The sequence below is a fragment of the Echinops telfairi genome, unplaced genomic scaffold, assembly GCF_000313985.2.
Source record: "Echinops telfairi isolate 266 unplaced genomic scaffold, ASM31398v2 ScPeMD7_3533;HRSCAF=4204_0, whole genome shotgun sequence".
Taxonomy (NCBI): Eukaryota; Metazoa; Chordata; class Mammalia; order Afrosoricida; family Tenrecidae; genus Echinops; species Echinops telfairi.
Genome location: NW_022107431.1, coordinates 16,637,889 through 16,643,637, shown reverse-complemented (window position 1 = coordinate 16,643,637; position 5,749 = coordinate 16,637,889).

Below are 5,749 nucleotides of genomic sequence, written 5' to 3'. Positions count from 1 at the left end.
AAAATGAGAACCTAATGCCGGGGGGCTTAAGTGGAGAGGAAATGTTTTGAGAATGATGAGGGCAATGAATGTACAAATGTGCTTTACACAACTGATGTATGTATGGATTGTGATAAGAGTTGTATGAGCCCCTAATAAAACGATTAAAAAAAATTGTCCAAGGTTAGAAAACTTTTTAAGTGATAGAGCTAATGCTGAAACTAAAACATGTGAAAAGATTCCTGACTTCAGGCAATATGGCAGGGCTGTGATCTGAGTTAGGGGGTTGTATTCCACTCTAATGTTCTTATAACTGATTGGCTGCTCATCTCTCTGAGCAGCAATGCTGACTCATGGTGACCCTACAGGACAAGGTAGAACTGCCCTTATACGTTTCTGAGACAGTAACTGTTAAAAGGGCATAGAAAGACCCATCTTTCTCCTGAGGAGCTGCTGGCGGTTTCAAACTGCTGACCTTGCAGTTAGAAGCCCAACACATAACCACTACACCACCAGGTCTCCTTTAGCAGTATGGAGTTGAATATATTGGGTTAGGTTACATCATGGAGAATTACTAGACCTTAATTGTCAAGCCACTGAGAATCCTGGCCCAGCCAAATTGACATAAAGCCTAACTATCACAAACTGCACCTGTAATGAACGTGGTATTAGAAAAATAAATTATGGCTCCTCTTTACAATGGGATACTATTCCTTTCTAATCAATGGGGAAGATTTTTTGGTAGGCATATAATCATTCATTTCTAAGACGCGGGGAGGATGCTTTTTAGGTATAACAAGGATATCCAGGCAGATTGTTAACAAAAGGAAGAAAACCAGCAAAATCTGGCCCACGCAGGATGCGTTTTTAACAAGGAGTGTGGGATAAGATGCCTTTTGTGTGCTGCTGTGTCGGTGGCCTGTGTACTTTATTCACGATGCATGGGATATCTCTGCAAGGGCTTTCAAAAATTGGTAATATTTTAAAAATTGCCTCCAACAAGTGGAACTTGGATGGCAGTCAGAGGTGGGCGGCGATTTCTGGTCTGCTGTTTCCATGAACACTGATTGTGGGTTGCACTACCATGAAGCCCTTGAAAAGGTCAATGTTTTCTCTACTTGTGATGTTGCTTATTGGTCCCGTTGTGAGGATTCTAGTGGTCTTTATTTTGCCCTGAGAATCCTTCAATGTTTCAATTTGATGCTTGAATATTTTCTTCAGCTCTTTCAGTCTGAGAAACGCTGAGTGTGTTTTTCCCTCTTGGTTTTCTAACTCCGGGTCTTTGCACATTTGGTGACAAGGCTTTAGCTGGTCTTTGCAAGCTGCCTTAATTTTTTTTCCTCTTCAGCTCTTTTACTTCATCTTTTCTTCCATTTGTTTTAAATGGCCTCTTCAAGAACACTGTTCAAAGTTTCTTCTGACATTCACTTTGGTCTTTTCTGTCTTTTTGCATGACCCTTTTCTCTGTTTATGGTTGATGGTTTTGATAGCATGTTGTCACGTGTCTGGTCCGTGAATATTATTGATCAATGCATCAGATCTGTTCTTGAGATGGGATCAATATTCAAGTGGGATTGACTCACGATAGTATTGTGGCTTTCGTTTCTTCAGCTTGAACCTGCATTTTCACGGGACTGTTCCACAGTTGTCCCCTCGCCGTGTTTTGGCTGATGAGACTGAGCGTCTCTCTGTGATCGCTCTCCCAGATAGTCAATGTGATTCCTGTGTATTCCATTTCACAAAGTCCACATAAATAGCTACCATTATTGTTGAAAAGAGGTGTTTTCAGTGAAGACGTCATCATTCTTGCAAAACTCTTGCAAAATTCTACCATGAGATCTTCAGTTTCACTTCTCTCACCAAAGCCATATTTTCCAATTATCGATCCTTCCTCTTTGTTTCCAACAGAAGCATTCTGATCACTAGTAATTATCAATATAGCTTGATTGCATGCTTGATCAATTTCAGACTGCAGAAGTTCGTGGAATTTTTCATGTTCTTCATCACTTTGCTGGTTGGTGTGTAAATTTGACTAATGGTGGTCACATTAACGGCATCCCTGGTGGGCGTCTGGATGTTATCATGTACAGCATTGTGCTTCAACAGAGCTCTCGGAGTGTTCTTTTTGCTGTTGCACGTGACGCTACTTCCCTTACGTGTCCTTCTGGCGTAGTTAAATACAGAATTGTCCGGATTCAAAATGGCCGATACTAGTCAATTTCAGCTCACCAATGCCTACAGCTAGGATATTGGTCATCAGATGTTCCAGTTCATTTTGAAGGGCTTTCTAGATTCTTACTTGTACATTCCACGTTCCATTTGTTAATGGATGTGTGAAGCTCCTTCTTCTCGTTTTCAGTCATGCTTGATCACAAATGAAGATCTCCAAATCTCTGCTCCACCTGCATCGCTAAGGCCAACTCTCCTTTGAGGAAGCTGCTCTTTCTCTGTTGTATTGTGAGCGCCTTTCCACCTGCCTGGTTCAACTTCTGACACCCTGTCAGTGTTCTACAGCTACGCATATGGTTTGTAGTTGATCATTTGTCAGGGATGCACCACGTTTCCCTTCTTTCTAGTCTGTTCTTTGTCTGGAAGCCCTGCTAAAACCTGCTAGTGTTTGAAATACTCTTGGTATAGCTTCTAGCATCACAGCAACAAGCAAGCCACCACTGTATGACAAACTGACAGCCAAGTGGGCCTTGCAGCTTTAGCTGGAGTACATCTGATAAAACTATCTAAATGTGCAATTGTTAAATGCATGATTCAGTAGTGGAGCCCCAAAGGAACACAACTTTGGGTCCATGAGGTTGCGGTTCAGAATTCCTAATGAAATTATTTTAAAGATTGTGAAAAATACATAATTGGCTTTATAAATTGTTGCTGACCACTCAGCAAATGGTAGATTAACCCAAACTATAAGCAAGTTTGGTGGACAGAGATGGAAAAGAATGGTTAAGTATAGAGTGGAGGGTGAACTTGGACTGATGGGAAAAGTCATGTGAATGAAGGGAGCATTTGTTTTCAAGAATAAGCATGCCCACAATGATTAAGTAAGATTTATGTTTCGTTCAGCCACTCATACGACCATTCTGGAAAAGCTAAATTGCCGCCTCCCAAAGAGCCAAAGATCACATTTCCTATGAAAGAAAAGTCAGCGGGGATGGTAAGCACTACCACAGACTTGATTCTGACTCAGCAGAAAGGGTCCACTTAGCCTTACGCTCTTGGATGCCTTGAACTAGCATTTAGAAAATGGCTTCGTTGCTTTTGAGGTTCTTTTGTCTGCAGCATTGCCAAGTTGCAAGGCAGTCAACTGTAGGTATTTGAACCAGTTTCATTCCTCCCCCTCTCCCCCCTTTCAGGAAAACCATTCATTTCTCTGGTTTGCCTACTATGGCACGTGGACCGTGGGGGCCATCGGTAGCGCCTCTCCAGTGCTCCTCGTGCTGGTTTCGGGCTGTTTTGTAGTAGTTGGTTGCCAGGTGCCAGGGAGCTGGTTCTGACTCTGAGCAACCGTGTGCACAGCAGAACAAAGCCGTCCCTGGGAATCGTCAGGTTTGAGCCATCGTTGCAGTCCCTGAGCCCATCCCATTGGGCTCATTCAGGGGCTTCCTCTCTTACCGTCAGCCTGTCCTGTACCAAGCACGGCCACCTTCCCCGGGACTGGTTTCTCCTGACAATATGCGTCAAGCACAGGCGCTGATGGCTCGTCACCCTCGTTTCTAAGGCGCCTTCTGGGGTTGTTCTTCCGCATCTGTGACCCTTTCAAGGTTCTTCTCCGACATGCTTCGATTCACCCCACCCCTCCCGGTCTTACAATGTTAAAACTATTGTTTCTGCAAGAACAAAGACTTCCTCTGTGTGAGTCAGAACCGCTGTCCTAACCGCGATGTGAAGAATGGTTTCTTCAGGTGCCCAAGGAGTGAGTTAATGGTTGGTGTGAAAGAGCTCCCTCCGCTTTTGAACGTTCATGCCTCCTGAGAAAGACAAGAGCAGACTTTGTTGTCCACATGGATTTGTCTGAGTCCTTCTTCAATGAGAGTTCCTTAGTGGAATAAAATACGTGTTCCCTTTGAAAGTTTCCACAGATGAGGTCATACTGGGACTCGTTTGGTCACACATGTCACCCGAAGTTGCGGGATGCAATTACGACCTTGTGCTGATGGGAAAGTTGGTAGAATGGAGGATTGGGTAAGGCTGGGGTGAACAGGTGTTGGGCTTGAACTCTGGACACCTCACTGATCTCAGGGTGTGTGGAGGGTGTAACGTGAAAGAAATGATTCAGTCAGAAATGATTTTACTCTAGAGAAGCAGATTAATAGAAGATAAACACACACGAAAGCACACATGCGTACACAGATTGAGATGTACTTATCGCACCAGCTGCCCTGGTGACATTGGTTAGTCACTGGGAAACTCACTGCTAAGTCAGCAGTGTGAAATCGCCAGTTGCTCTCCAGGGGAAAGGCCAGGATTTCTACTCCCCGAAAGTGTTACAGTCTCAGAAACCCGCAACAACAGTTAGATCCTGTCCTATGGATTCACTATGAGTCAGAATTGCTGGATGGCAGAGAGCTTGGTTTGAGTTTGATTTATTTTAAGGAATCTGCTCATGTGAGTGAGTGCGGGGGCTGGGGAGTCTGAATTTCATAAACCAAGCAAGCTGAAAACTCCTTAGAACATCTGCGTTTTATTCTTAAAATCAAGAATTCCCTTTGCTTTATGGAAGCCTCAGTTTTTACCCTTAGGGTCTTCCACTGATTGGATGAGGCCCACCCACATGACAGAGGGTAGTCTCCTTAACTTAGAGGCAACTGATTGTAAAGATTGATCACCTCTACAAAACATCTTCATACTGGCAACTAAACTACTGTTTGTCCAAGCAATGGTCAAACCAAAGCCCTGTTAAGTGGACACCTACCATTACCTGTTCATCACAGGACACCTGATGGGGCTGCTGAAAATGAAGGAGAGATAGAGGAGTGGAGAACATGCATGTGATCGAACACATGGGCTGTGTGTGTGTTTGGTTTGGGTTTTCTTGTGAGTTTAGATTTGAATTCTGGGACTCAATGAGGTGACTCATGCACTGAAGGCTGGTCTTGTGGAGGCTTACAGGCGACATGGGCTTGGGAGCGGGATGAAGAAGGAAGCTGTCGCACTGTGGAGATAGAGATGCCGCAGGGACAGGAAATACAGATGCGCGACAGGGTGGAGAAAAGGGGAAAAGACTCATTTTAGCAATTCCTCCACTTATTAGCATTTGGCATACAGTTTGTGGAATTACTATTTTTCTCTGTATTTCTGGCACACACAAAAAGCTGCTGGCAAATGTCCCAATACATACTCAGTCAAGAGTTTGCCATACACTTATTCTGCCTCTGTGAGTCTATGATGTATCCTCAATACTCTGCCCAGTTGGTAAAGAGGTGTCTTAGCTTCCTAGTGCCATTGTCAGAAAGACCGCAAGTGGAGAACTCTATAAAACAGAAAGTGTGCTTTCCCAGGCTCGAATCCCCTCGGAAGAAAGTTCTTTCTTGTCAAGAGCCCAGACATTTCTTGGCATTTGTCTTTTTATTGTTTAAAGGAACTGTATTTATAAAGCTCTCCAATTTAGTAGATGATTTAAAAGGTTTAAAAGTATTCTTTGCATATTTTATTAAAAGACTCTATTTAAAAAAAACTATTGGGGGCTCATACAACTCTTATCACAACCCATACATACACCAATTTATAAAGCACATTTGTACATTAGTTATCCTTATCATTC